The sequence below is a fragment of the Mytilus galloprovincialis genome, chromosome 8 (genome assembly GCF_965363235.1).
Source record: "Mytilus galloprovincialis chromosome 8, xbMytGall1.hap1.1, whole genome shotgun sequence".
In the NCBI taxonomy this organism is placed as follows: domain Eukaryota; kingdom Metazoa; phylum Mollusca; class Bivalvia; order Mytilida; family Mytilidae; genus Mytilus; species Mytilus galloprovincialis.
Genome location: NC_134845.1, coordinates 51,084,682 through 51,100,801, shown reverse-complemented (window position 1 = coordinate 51,100,801; position 16,120 = coordinate 51,084,682). Strand labels below are relative to the sequence as shown.

At 32.0% G+C, this 16,120-nt stretch overlaps 1 long non-coding RNA gene across 1 annotated transcript; it reads right to left on the bottom strand.

Annotated features, from left to right (window-relative positions):
* Positions 1-2,772: 2,772 nt before the first annotated feature.
* LOC143042162 (uncharacterized) lies at positions 2,773-10,530 on the bottom strand. Its single transcript, XR_012967896.1, has 4 exons — positions 10,209-10,530; positions 8,969-9,109; positions 5,918-5,938; positions 2,773-3,113 (listed from the first exon to the last, which is right to left on the bottom strand). It is a non-coding gene; the product is annotated as an uncharacterized LOC143042162 (long non-coding RNA).
* Between the last annotated feature and the right edge of the window lie 5,590 nt (positions 10,531-16,120).

Sequence of the window (16,120 nt, the reverse complement as noted above, 5' to 3'; positions counted from 1 at the left end):
CAAAAAATTCAAAATTTTGTAAACAGAAAATTTATAAAAATGACCACATTATTGACATTCATGTCAACACCAAAGTGTTGACTACTGGGCTGGTGATACCCTCAGGGAAGAAACGTCCACCAGCAGTGGCATCGACCCAGTGGTGTAAACAGTTATCAAAGGTTAAAATCAGTTGATGCATTTGTGTTCATTGTCTAAAGTAGCCTGGGAGAAGATGCATCAATCAGGAACATCAGAAATCAAAGTTATCAAATTAAATAAATTCAACTTGGGAACATTTTCAAGAAGAGGTTTACATGTTTTGAAGATTTATTCTATTTTATAACTCAATAGTGTCTTTGTCAGGCCTATAGACTTCAAATCTACAGTAAAATTACAACAAACACTAAACAAGACCAAATTGAAAAGTCATTGAAAGCTTACATATAGAATATGGTTATCGTCGAAATCATAAATTGTAGTGTACTACAATAGCATACATTACTTACCCCGTAAACCGTTTCAAAAACTTTGAAATGTATTAAGGTAACATTTTGATGTAGGATGGAGTAAACTTCTCTATTCAAGTTCAAAATGTACCATGCAAACAATGAATATGATTTTAGTAATGATAACTTGTGATTATTTAGTTTACACAACCTTTTAGACCAGTTGAGCCAAAAAATATTTGATATGCGTCCTACTGGATAATGAACACTATCCCCTTAATCATAGACATATGTCTCTACCTTAATAAGATGCCTGGAGATGAGGTACTCTTGTAGTTCACCAGTAACTAACAGCACAGATCATAGTCGCTTGTTCCAGTCATGGTATATTCATATCTCATTATTATGTTATCTTCCTGTATATGCATACAATATTTGCTGCATGACGAAAACAGCCTTCACTAAATCATGAACATAAATGATGAGGCTGACCAGTAAAAGCCTATGTCCGCCTCTTGGGCATCTTTAATAGCAAAGGATTACGATCCAGTCCCAAGAGGAAGGAATGCATCGTAATCTTTGGATAGCAAAGATGCCTCTGAGAAAGTTTTTTTATGCCCCCGCCGTAGTGGAGGGGCATTAAGTTTAACCTTTGTAGGTACGTCCAAAAGTTGGTTTCCGTTCTCTAACTTTAGTTTACCTCAACCAAATGTTATGAAACTTATACACAATGCTGACTACCACAAAACACGGATCAAGTCTGAATTTTGGTGGTGTCACTTTAACAGTTCTAGAGTTATGCCCCTTTACAAATGGAAAAATTGCTGAATTTTTCGTTTCCGTTCTATAACTTTAATTTGCCTCAACCAAATGTTATGAAACTTATACACAATGCTTACTACCACAAAACACAGATCAAGTTTGAATTTTGGTGGTATAACTTATACTGTTCTAGAGTTATGCCCCTTTACAAATGAAAAAAAATGCTGAATTTTTGGTTTCCGATCAAGTTTGAATTTGGTAGCGTCACTTTCTTCAGTTATGTCCCTTTTAAACTTTTTATGATATACAAGCGGGGGCATCATCCGTGTTCCATGGACACATTCCCAATTTATTTTATATATATATATATATATATCTCAGTTATCACCAAAAACATCGAAGAACAATTCTACCCTGATTAGACTTGTTGTTTACAATTTTCCCTATCATTTCACAAAAATAAAAATCTAAACACAGTAAATTTTAAAATTTCATTTTATTAGGAAGAGAACATGGAGAAGGAGAATAGTTAAATGCCAAACAACATTTTAAATATTGAGCTAGACTTATTTTATCAATGACTGCAAGTATTCTCATAATTTATTTTTCAAACTCATTGTCATATATAATTGTTTTCTTGAAAATATTTACAATGTCAATTGACAAATTACATAAATGATCACATGTATATACAAACATGCATTAAGTTAAGGCAACAGTAGTATACCGCTGTTCAAAGTCATAAATCAATATGTTTATTATAGCTAAATATCTTTTATTGGCTTCTTTCCTTCCGACGGATAGTAAGAGGAGGGTCAGTGAACTGCACAAATAAAGAGTATTGAGAGAACTACCAACATGGATTAAAACTGAAATTCACTACCATGTTGGCAATTATTGGACGTCATGTCATATTAAAGAATCTTTACAGAAATTACCAAGAGAACATTTTATAAGATTCATATTCTACTCTGGATAATTACTGAAAACATTAGATTTTCAATGGTAACCTCTAATATTAAGTTTAGGTTATCCTAGAGCAAAAAAAATATGTTTTTCTAAAAGAAAAGAAAAGAAAAGAATTTGCTGCTTAAGATACGAATTTTTAAAACCATATTCTCTAATCTTAGTGCTATTTTCACATTTCTTTATCACTAGTGAAATATACGGCAAATGATTGGTCGAAATATAAGTATTTCGTCAAATTTCTTGGTTTCTTCTGAATTTCCTAGTGTGACGTCATGAAAAAGGCGACCATGCCTAATGACGTCAAACATAAAGAACACAACTTTCTGCAAATCTTTGAAAAAGAAGGATAAAAATCATCAGAAAAACAGATTTCACCACTATAACTCGTGTATTACGATATTTTTACACTCTCAACAGTTAAATTTTAACTATTTAAAAAGCTCGGCAAACCTTGCGCTTTATATTTTAAAATTTAACCGTCTCGAGTGGAGAAATATCGTAACACTTGTTGCAGTGGTGGAATCTACATTTATTCAATTACGAAAGTCGTTAAAATTCTAGCACAATATCTGTTTAAAACTATACTACATGCATAAGTTCATTAATGTTTCGTTCGTGTGGAGGAAATCACGTAAACATTGATAGTATGATAAAAAAAATCAAAATGACCTTGTCAACTTGTATCTCAAATATTTTTGAGACATGCCATCCAGGAAATGCGAGCTCCCCACATTTTGGTGTCTGCCCATACACGTATGCTCATAGTAAATCCATATCTAGAAAGGTTGCTGACTGTAGTGATCATTCTCGGATTAGTCTGCTTCGATGTATCATAAAGATATAATCCATATACAATGGCAGGTGTGTATTCAAACGGTGGATAGAACCGTATGTACGCCGAAGTTGGAAATCTTATCTGAGGAAAGACATGTTGACCGAAATCTCCTGATTGACCTGTTTGGAATGTAACAGAAAAAAAAATCAATTTTCTAACTTTCTTTTAATCTAATTAAACGGCCTTTACCGACAGAAAGACAATGCCATTTTATGAAAGAAAACAAAACAAAAAAGTACACACAAACCACTTAACTTTGACAGAAGCTTAAAACAATCGAGGTTGACCTCATTTGCTCTGAAAAGTTGAGCAGTTCCAGCCTACCCACTAGTAACAACAATATTGTGTTGCCTATATTAGAATCCGACAAGTGTGTAACGTTGATATATCTTCATACCATATATAGAGGCGGATGACCGTGATAGATAAACACTTATTTCTTTTCTACCACTAACTAAGATAGTAACAAGTTTAAAACGTATCAAAGCTAGTTTCGTATGAATCGGACTTCCTCCAGACACTTGTCAAAAACAAGAGGATCAATGAGGCCAGATTATTTAATTTCACTTTCAGATATATTGATGATGTTCTTTCCATAAACAATCCGAACTTTTCTGATTGGGTTCCATTAATATATCCCCCAGAGCTAGAGATTAAAGAAACAACAGACACGGCTTCCTCCGCCTCATTTTTAGACTTATATCTCGAATTTGACTTACACAGTCATCTCAGTACCAGCATCTATGACAAACGAGACGATTTTAATTTTGAAATTATAAATTTCCCTAACCTTAGTAGCAATATACCAACTTCACCTGCATATGGGATATATATTTCCCAACGTAATCGATATTCAAGAGCTTGCAGCTCCTACTCAGACTTTGTAAAACGTCATCAGTTTCTGAGTAGAAAGTTGATGAACCAGGGGTATGTCAAAGAACGTCTCGTCCTTTTTCTAAAAAAGTTCATCGGAAGGTACCAAGACCTTGTTGATAAATATTCCGTATCAACTTCACAAATAAAACACGATGGTCTTGATGTATAGATTCTGCTTACTGATGTTGTTTATCATCTTAACAACGTGTTTTATAGTTCTTTCATTTGTCTTTGTTCTATTATTTATATTACTTTTACTGTTGAATGGTTTTATGTGATATCCGTTTGACGTGGCTCGGTACTTATACATCTCTTCAATGTGTTTGTATTGTCTTTCATTTTTTGGTGGCGTGTTTTGTATATGCGACTTTTTCTATTTCTTTGGTTCTTTAAACGATCCCGTCAGTATGATATTGTTCTATTTTATGTCATTATGATATATTTCTATTATGAATTACAAAATACGTTAAACCATAAACGTCAAAATCATTCAATCGTGTAGTGGAATTAACTATTTGTGGATTCTTATAAATTCAATATATAACATTTGGACCATTTTCAATCTCGGTCTATTTCTGAAATTTATTTTTACATACTTTTTATTTTTTAACCCTATATGCTAACATTGCCTATGTAAATTTAAAATTGTTTGTATGCACATTGAACGACAAATCTATGTGACGTATCAAATTTTCTGACGTCAGACACACAAATCAATGAATGTGTTTGTAGATAGATGTTTTTATGTTCTGTTAAATTGTTCCCTTTTAAAATTGTTATACGATGATGACTGATGTACCCATATTTTGACTATTTTATTTATTGTGTCTGTTTATAGTTAACGCATCAATGTAAATATAACGAAATTTGATGAGACTGTCATCAAAGTGAGAGGGTTAGCGCTATAAAACCAGGTTTAATCCACCATTTTCTACATTTGAAAATGCCTGTACTAAGTCAGGAATATGACGGTTCTTGTCCATTCGTTTTTGATGCGTTTTGTTATTTGATTTTGCCATGTGATTATGGACTTTCCGAATTGATTTTCCTCTTAAGTTCAGTATTTTTGTGATTTTACTTTCTAGTAAGTTATCTAATCCTTAAACCTGTCCGATTGTGAAAATTGAAATATATATACGAATAGTTTCTGAAGGAAGAGAGATAACACGACCGTGACACACAAAAAAGAGACAAATAACAAATACAGAAAATTGTAATATACTTAATTGAAAAATAGAACTAAAATTAAGAAAATTAAAAGTGAAATAAAGAGAAACGCTACCTTTAAAACGGTAGGATGAACTGTGTTGTTAAACTTTTAACACTTACTTATAAAAATGAGAAGTAATATGTCTTGTGTTGCTCATCACAAGTAAAATACAAGAACAGTTTTATCACATAAGCAACACGACGGGTGCCGCATGTGGAGCAGGATCTGCTTACCCTTTTGGAGCACCTGAGATCACCCCTAGTTTTTTGGTGGGGTTCGTGTTGTTTATTCTTTAGTTTTCTATGTTGTGTCGTGTGTGCTGTTGTTTGTTTGTCTTTTTCATTTTTAGCCATGGCGTTGTCAGTTTGTTTTAGATTTATGAGTTTGACTGTCCCTTTGGTATCTTTCGTCCCTCTTTTACATTTAATTTCGTGATTTCATAAAAGAGTAGAGGAACACGGAGTTCTTGCTCAAACAAATGGAACATTTCATTGATATTTCCAATAACAGGCAACCATGTTGAAATCCGTACATTCGGAGAGATGATTTTAAATGTACTTCTGAGAATACTTAGTTCCATGACTTACTTGTAAGCAACAATATTCTGTCATAACACTTTGATAGGAAACGCCAAAAAATTATAAAATGATATTTTGTAGATTCAGCAACGTTGTTTTAACGATACTCAGTGACCGTGCATTTTAGGTATTACTTAGAGTAAATGAAGTGAATATTTTCTGATATGCCAAAAGAGATGTATTACTTATATTATCCATGCTTTACCCCTTTTTAGTTATTTCATGATACGAACTATGGTAATTGTTTAAAGATACTTACATATTTTCCGTGTTTTCGAAACTGTGAAAAAAAATATTATTGGAACTTTATCATGAACATCAATGAACAATTTATATAAAGGAACTCAGTTTGCCTGACATACTCTAAATAAATCCTTAATTTCATGTGTGCAATTTAGATATCAAGCATTTTTGACAAATTTCGATGAACTATAAAAAAAAATACAAACCGTCATTGCAAAAAATGCTGCTACCTCTGGTGCATTATGCATTACTAGAACTTTCAAGAAAATAAGAAAAAGAATTGTTTAACCTTCACATCAGGTCGGATGACAATACAGTACATTGACAAGGTGTTATTTGATATCGTAAATAGAAGTATATGGAAAGAAGAAAAAGTCTCATTTACAAAAAAAATCCCAACCAAGCAACTAAAAATAAAGAATTGGAGGACAAAAATTAATGTAATGAATATACAAACTTGACTATTTTAAAAAGATGTATGGTAGTATTTTAATAGTAATTATAAAAATGACTTGTTGAAGATACGGTTCCTTTTCATAGAAGCATACATAAGACGTATCATTAACTTGATGAACAAAATATATTCATGTTTTAGGGAATCTATCGAAATAATTTGGAATTTGTCTTTAGCTAATGCATTCAAATGAGAGAAAATACAACACTGCATCTACGGAACAACAGATTTTAAAAAAGCTTCCGAAATAAATATAACGATGAACGAGAAGCTGGACCCTGTTGGATAGTTGACAATGACAGTCATACCACATCTCATTATCTTATATTGTAAAAAAAAAAAGGGTCAATAAAAGTCATAAACGGAATGAGTCAATGTTCCACTAATTGGCATAAATAAAGGCAACAGTAGTATACCGCTGTTCAAACTCATAAATCCATGGACAAAAAACAAAATCGGGGTAACAAACTAAAACTGAGGGAAACGCATAAATATAAGAGGAGAACAACGACACAACACTACAATGTAACACACACAGAAACGGACCAAGCATAAATGCGGATATTGATGTTTTAATTCCATGATACGTCACAACTGTAATGAAGGATCTTACGGACGGTATCGCGATGGTAGATATCTCTCATCTAATACCGATACATTTACTATTAGATATTTGCGGAAACTAGGTCTATACCTAGGATTACACTTTAGACTTACAATTACAGGTGACAAAAACAATGGGTCATCTCAAAAAAAAAAAAAAAAGATACAAAATAGCAAAAAAAAAATATTTCTGGTGCCTTTTATAAAAAAAAAATGAAAGCAACACTTTAATATTTCATATGTCCGAAGCGCTTTTTCGAATTAACCACTACAAACTGTGCCTTTGAAAAATTCAGGGAAATGCGATGCACAAGTAACATAACATAACTATTACACTCGCTACAGTGCATTACATTTGAGATAGCAATGTTGATGTAGTTTTTGTTATGCACGATTGCAACTTTGTATCCGCAACTGTTGCCTTGCTGACTTAAATAGATTGATATTTTTTTAACAATTTCTTCTCGCCTGCTTCACTTTTGCATTTTTTATTCCTATCAATCAATTGAACTGATTTGCGTATAAACTTTGTGTTGAAATGAACAACGTCGCAGTGAGAGATCACGGGCTGTTCCGGTGGTTGGAACACCCCTTGTTTTGACGATCAATGCTTTTGAATGGGAATAAATGGTCGGACCCTCCCCCTTTTCATCCTGAGTAGGAATCCCCTTTTGAAAATGGCAGGATCTACCGTTGCGTCGTCAGTGCACTCAAATTACAATTCAATGAAAATAATACCAGTCTCGTAACAGGTGTAAATGCTCATGTTGAAAATAAAGATAAGGTTTTAAGTATCTGAGTACACCTTTACTTACATTTCAACTGAGTAAGGCGAATAGTCTAAATTATATTTCCGACATAAAGAAGTTCGTTATTAAAAAATATACCGAACGGCAAGTGAAATTTCATGAAGAATAAATTGCTGTATTTCGTATTTCTCTTTAAGACAAAATAAAAGAGAGAACGTATGCCTTAGCATAAACATGTCAACATGATTCATGGTTGATTGCACCTTTCCTAACACAAAGTCTTGTTGACAATTTTTCAGCTATTGTCCTAAACTAGCTACTGCAACGACAATTGCGAAATTTTTGTATGTCTCATGTATTTATTTTTAAAATAATTCTATAAAAAAGACGATGTGGTATTTTTGCCAATAAGACAACTCTCCAATAGATAGTTCACCATACGGCCTTCAACAATGAGCAAAGCCCATACCGCATAGACAGCTAGAAAAGGCTCCGAAATGTCAATTGCAAAACAATTCAAACGAGAAAACTAACGGCCTTATTCGTGTACAAAAAACAACACAACAACAAAAGACAGCCACTGAATTAGAGGCAAATACATACATAATGTGACGGGGTTAGACATGTTAGCGGGATCTCAACCCTCCCCTTACCGGGGACAGTGGTGTAACAGTATAACATAAGAACGAACTATAAATATAAGTTGAAAAAGGCTTAACGCATCAGAAGGATACCTTTAGAAATACATCTATAAAAAAACAGAGTGTACGAGGTCGGGTACTTGTTAATCCAAAAAATAGTTCATTGTGTCATACTTCGTACAATTACAGCATTTTCAACCTGGATAACACCGTATACAATAAATAATGTTTACACTTTAATGCAAATATATTAGGGAAAAAAACGTTGTTCAAATACAGAAAAAAATATCGTTTAATACATTGTTTCGAATTGACAATTAATATTTTCACTTTGAGAGAGCCCAAGATTTATATGCTACCTGTAAGTGTAATTGTACTCCTAATCGTAGGTGTATGACAGTTTCCGCAAATGTCTATTTATCACTCAAAACAACTATATTTTTAACCAAAATGTGAGGATTTGTTCGAAAATGTAAACCGAAATTAGTTTAGATGTTGCGAAATACACTCATTCCGTCAGTAAGTCTGACTTCGTAAACACTATGAATATTAGCATCATGATTTTGGACATTGTTATAAGACTAATATTAATAAATTCAAATTAAGAAAAAAATGTTTACCTTTTTGCTCAATTGCAGATATTCTCTGTAGCGCCGATGAAACTTTCCCGTACAGTGATATATAAAGTTTCTGTAGGTAAATCATATGCCGAATGAAAGCATCATAGTTTCTGCCTTGCATTGGCTCATTACCAGGTTCAACTGTTAAAAAAAAATCTCTCTTTATTTTAAGAATTGAATGCTTCTTTTTGTAATTTTATTGGAGTGTAAAATTGTTGACCGAAGCACATTTTATATGAAGCGCGGATTTAGAAATGTGCACACGTATATATATTTATAATTTTTTTTAAAATAACATCTCCATTAATTCTTCTCTGAAATTGTTTCTCAAAATAATGACTAATGATTAAAAAAAAAATACTACAATACACACTCAATTCAACAAATTTATCAGGTACAAAGTCTAGGTTTCTTTTGAAAACAGTCAATCGAACTGAGGATAAGGGACTCTTGATTAACTGATGGTTAAAGATTTGTTGTATTTATGTTGTAACTTGTATTTTGTTTTGCCACTATCTTATATGCTTTACAACAATTGATAACTATATATATCTATAATACTAAAATAACGAGGTCCAATTTGTCAGCCGTCATCACGTAAAAACGATAAATCAAAGAATTCAACTTTATATATAAATAATATAGTACAATGGTGTTGATTAAAAATTACACCACTCCAGGTCCCTTTGTTTAACACGTAATTAATATTGCCAATAATGAAGAAGTTCCGGATCGAGTCCGACACCGATGCCAATAGTATATTCACCTGTTTCCTCATTACCTTATCTGTACGTTCCGCATCTGACAGGCACACCACCAAACGGTGTATTTAGAGTTTTGCTGTATACTGTTGAGTAAAAAATACTCCATTCCAGGCCCTTTTGTTTTCAAAATTATTAATATTACCAATAATTGATAGGTTCCAGGTCGACGGGTTCAAACAGAAAGATTTTGAAAGCAGAGAAAACTGTGCATCTTATAATCGGCATGACTTTATCAGATGACAATACCAATATTAAAATAAGGCATACGCATAGTTATAAACTATAATTCAGTCACGGACCCGCGATATCACGGGTGTGTTCTAGTATTATATATATGAGTGTATGATTTTTTTCAGTTTGTCACAAATATGTTTTAATTTGTGAATATAACAAACAAGATTATTATTAAAAGTAAACCAACCAAACCAAGCTTTGAGGTGTGTCTCTATAACATACATAATTGAATTTTAAATTACCATTTAATCCCGATTCTTTAAAAAGACCCAACTCATCTGCTGCTCTCCCTATTTCCATTCTTTCTTTTACCAATTCTTGTTTTATCTCTTCTTCAATATCAGATGAATATTGTTCATTCAACTGAGAAATATTGAAATTCGAAATCAGTGTTGCATTTGAATCTCCCAAAATATCTACTGATGGGTCGGTTGAGCATGCTTCACCACTGCAGCCAGTAGATTCTTCACCACGAACTGTTCCTATCACCATCAACGATGCAAGTATAAAATTTAGTTTTCGATACATTTCTCTGTCATATAAAGTAGCTAATACACCCGGCTATTATTTGCAGCAGGTTTTATACCAAATCTATACGCTTTTGGAAAATTTGAGGGGATTTTCCACTGGTAATTTAGTTTTCGTTTTCACAAGTTGTTGACATTAAATGCACAATAAATCATACCATTAGTGATATAAAAAAAACGATATTTTTAGACACTGTTTCATTGATTATAAATCTGTTGTGACGTTGTTTGCGCCGTCCGAAAGGGCCTAATGAGTACTCTGTAAAAAGAATACTTCAGGGTAAATTATTTTGTATTGCACTCATATGTTATGAAACGAATGGTATTTGGTGTTCAAATTGGTATTTCTGTTCGTATAAACGGTTCTGTTTTATTCTGTATTTTGAAGACGAAAATATATGACAGTATCAGAATATAAAGATCCTAAAAGTGATATCATATATTCATGATATTGGAAGATCAATCATTGTACACAATATGAATTGATTGCATAATGCTTCATATAAATATTTGAAACGTTACATGACATTTGAACAGCGGTATACTAATGTTGTCTTTATTTACAGACGTTACAGAATTTCTGAATATTTCAAATGTTTTTTCAAGTTATATCATATTTCATTTTCATAAACCTATTGCTATATGTTTAAGAACAATTACGCACGCATGCGCATAGCGATATAAAATTGTATGTTCACAGTCCAAATGCACTCACTAAATCAACTATGAACCTTAAATGGTTGGTGTTGGAAAATATTGTGTTTTGAGATTAAACTAAAAGGGGAATACAATAGAGATTTCCAAGATATCTCTTGCCAATCTGAAAGACCAAACTACGTATTTTTCTGGTATCAGATTATATGAGTTGCTCCTTCGTATAGGTTATTCAAAATAAAAGGCTTGAATTTCCTATCCGCCTTTGGTTATACTTTTGTCCTTTTTCTAAAGAAGAGACATTTATTGTCGACGTGCGCATCAGGTGCATTAAAATTGGCACTTTCAATGTTATTATCCACACTACCCTTCTTGATACATGGATTTCTATTCATTTTGAATTCCCGTTGAAAATACGTACAAAATATTTTCTCTTAGAGGCTTAACAACCTTTTTTTTTTTAAAGATAACCCACTGCTAGAAATGTTTTGATCTTGCAGAGAGTTGGTTGTATAAGCGTTTTCTCCATGTACATGATGTAGAAGGACTATTTGAATTTGAAACTAAAGTGTAAGCTAGTTGTTTTTGCTTGTGTTTTGTCAGAGGTATGTTTGAATTTTGTGTCAAGAATATTTACACTGTATTCCGAAAATGTCTGTACTAAGTCAGAAATCTGACAGCTGTTATCAGTTTGGTTTGCGCTTTTGATTTTGCCATTTGATTAGGGACTTTCCGTCTGTAATATTCCTTGGACTTCGGTATATTTTCAATTTGGTTTTTACTTTCAATTAAAAATGTAAATGTATAAATAAACATTTACCAAAAAGACCAAAGCATAAAATATCGTCAAAAGATTCTAATAAATTACAGAAAAGTAAGGAATTATAATTCGTACATAACCTGTTTGAAGGCAAAGAGGTAAACATAATATTTTGTACGGTCCTAGGATGAAAAAAATAGTACAAAATGCAAAAATGAAACTCTTATTTGCAAGGACTTTGTAATTTGAGCCAAAGGATCGAGAGTGTGATGACTACTTGATGTCTCTGGCATGTAATCTTGTTGAGCATGCTGTCTATAACATGGAATTGTATGTGACTGTTATACAAGTGAATGTTTAGCTAGCTATAAAATCAGTTGCTATCCAGTTGTTTTCTAACGTGCGTTATGTTTGTGTTTTTGATTTTGCCATTTGATAAGACACTATCCATTTTAAATTTTCTTTGGACTTTGGTATTTATTTATTTTACTTTTTACATGATTATATATATATTCACGACAATATTATATTGTTTAAATCGTTGGAATGTGCAAGTTTGTAGTAAGCTGAAAGACAGACGATTCGGTACAAGTATGTGCTGGTTGTTATCGAGTTCTTTACTAAATATTCATAATCTGTATCTGAAGAACAACTTTACTGAAGTACACATGGAACAACTCTGGTACTGAGGCATATGGTATCAAAATACATCACAACTTCAATTAAATCAAGGCAGTTATCGTAGGAACTAGTTGAAAACTCAGATACAAAATGGTTCATATTTTAGCGACAACAACATCCTCAACTTTTTTTCAGTTCTATCAAAGTTGAACGATAAATCAACTAATAAAACACAAAAAAACTATTTTTTTTCAAAATGAGACCTATAAAAGCAAGTGAACTATTCAAATGTAAAACTTAGTATAACCACATGGGGTCAAAATGAAATGTCACATCCTTGTCCATAAAGACGATGATTTCAAAATACAGGATATATTAGTGTAGTCAGAGTCTACATATCTGATCTTACAAAAGAAGCTTCATATTTAATGTACAACTCGTATTTAAAAAATGTTTACATGGAACATCTGAAATACAATGAAAAAGGTGATTTGATATAATTGTCAAAGAACAAAGGACAATATTGTAAAAACAATTAGACAGATCTTCATGCATGTCAGAGCATCTTCATTAATCAAAATACAAATGCAAAACATATATATTTTGTTTGTTAGTTCAGATAACTGAACTGAACAACAATATAGGCGCGAAAGAAGGACTTATTCGTCAAATTGTCAGTTGTAATGAAAATGTTTTTTTAAGAGATATCTATAATAGGTTCTGTCTACAGGTACTGCGTACATTCAAAAACAATAAACTTTACCGCCTGTTGTCAAAACCTTTTAAAACTAGTTATAACAATGTGTGAGAAAAGATACTGACGTTCAAATATGGAAGGCTAATTCAGGTACGATTTTGAAGTGCATTTAAAACTAATTATTCTGAAAGCTTTGTCCAAATAAGGCTAAGGGAATGTATTCATACTGGAAAAAGACCTAAGAGTTTCGAATAATTAAACATTTCGTAAATAGAAAATTTACAGATAACTTACAGGTGTGTTATTGATATTTAAGTACCAAGTCGAGAATATGGCAGTTATTATCAAATAGTTCGTTTCTATGTATGTTGCTGTTTGATTTTTTTTTTGCACTTCAGTTTTCCTGTTGTTCCTTTGATTTCCTCTTATAGTTGATATGTTTCCCTCGATTTTAGTTTGTAACCCGGATTTGTTTTCTCTCAATCGATATATGACTTTTGAACACCAGTATACTACTGTAACAATTGTCTTTAATTGAGAAAAGAGAAATATTTAGAAACCGTTAGAAATGTACGATAGTGTGAGCTATTATGTATGCATATAAATCAACTGCTATGCAAATCTAGTGTCATCATATCTTATAACAATAAGTAATTTGTGAATGTACAAAAAGATACTTTTCGTTTCTTTTTGGTCAAGAATTTTCGATATAAGCAGCACTTTGTTCTTTTGAAATTCTGTATAGTATGCTTATGTTCATAAGTATCGCAAGAAATAAGAATGTAAACTCAAACTCATGCAACAGTTGATATATAAGCACAAAAAATATAAAAGTCAAGATTTTGAAAATTCAATCAAGTTTACAAAATTGAAAAATCCGTCGGTCGTTGAGCTCATGTTAAGGCTTAGATGGACCAACAAGCTGCAACTATCCTTGTTTACGCTTTGTCATTGTATCATCAATTGAATCAAAACTGAGTTGGAAATGAAAGGAATGTGTTTTCACATGATATAAGGAAATATATATATTTTTTTAAACCTGATGTAATTCATTTACAGGAAAGATAATGTTCTTCTTCTGCTGATATTTTTTCTTGTCGAACAGTCATTATTGATCAAGATTTTATGCATATTTAAAATATGTCCTAAAAATCATAATGGTTGTCATTATAATTTTAGCATTTTGCAATCTGACTAAAAATAGGTTTATGATGGTGCTATTCAATAGTTGAAAAATAAGTTTTATATGTACTTCACTTAGATTGTGAAGGTTAAAGATATTTACTTTTTCTGTAAGTTCTTCCTTACGATAGTCTGACTATATTCGTCTACACGCAATTTTTATTTTTAAAATGATAATGGTTTGACTATATTATTTAAAAATATTCTATTCTCATAATATTTTATGACGGTCTATAAGTAGTGCATACTCATGTCAAAATCGAAACAAGTCTCTAGCTTAATTGTATCTATCATGTCGAAGGCAAACCCAACGAGTCACAATAATTCAACATGAATTTAACAAGATGTACGGGTAAACATCATCGCCAGAGCAAACTAACTAAAGACATCTTCATTGAAGTAAACAGACAATATGTTTATTTACAACATGTCAAGTAGCGTTTTCCCCTTGTGATTATTTATGTTCATATTTCAAAATACATTCTCAAAATAACAACAAAATCAAGATATGACATAAACACCAATGAAAGAGGCTCTGTTCTTGTGTATAGCACATGCATATTTGACGAGGTTAAAATGTTTGATTTTTAGATCGCATTCTCTGCTTTGAATTTCGATTAGTGGGCTAACTTAGCGTCAAGGAAATAAAAAAATCAAATTAGTACACGTCAAAACTCTTGCAACAGTAACTTGTACATGGATAAAAAAACTTAAATAGAAACAAAATAGGAAACACATAATACGGTCTTAAAACTGGCTTCGGTTATTGAAGTTCATATTTCTAAATATAAAATCGTCCAGTTCTTATATTGCTTGATGTACTTCATGTAAGATTTTATACAACACCATCATGATATGTAAAGGAATGCATGATCTTGTAAAAAAAAAAAAAACTAAGAAGAAATGAGTAAAACATTGTAAGTGCAGAAAAACTATACAAACACTTTTTAATTTCATATTTAACCCCTTCATACTCAAAAGCGTAACACCATGCATGGATGATACTTTATGTTTTTGTCCTTCTGTAAAGTGGTCATTTTGGACCAAGACAAAACTTATTCTGCGAAAGAGGAAAATATTTAACACAAGACACATTTTTGACATTGTCATAAAGTGGGAGCTTTGGTTAGTCATTTAACCAGGACCAACCCACCATTTTTTCTAAAAAAAAGTCCTGTATCAAGTCAGGAATATGGCAGTGGTTATCAAATAGTTCGTTTCTATGTATGTTGGCCTTTATTTTTGTTGCACTTCAGTGTTCTTGTTGTTTCTTTGTTTTCCTATTATAGTTGATGTGTTTCCCTTGATTTTGCTTTGTAACCCAGATTTGATTTTTTCTCAATCGATTTATGACTTTGAACACCGGTATACTACTGTTGCCTTTATTTCGACTTCGTTTACATCCTTCATCAAGGAAATTGCAAGAATCGAGATTTTTTGTGGTAACCTTTTACAAACATACCAAATTGTGTCTCGTTCGAACATTTTGACAGAAAATGATACACGTTCAACAAATCAAACAAGATCGGAAATCGCACAAAATCGTACTCATAAAATGACGACCCATATTCTATTCATTCCATAGGAGTTCAACATAGCAATTTAATGAAGCTATATCCCCATTTCCATTCTCAATTTTAAACTATAACGTGATGGTATAATCCAAAAGCAGCATGTAATGTACGCCTTCATTATAAAATAAAGAAAGGCATG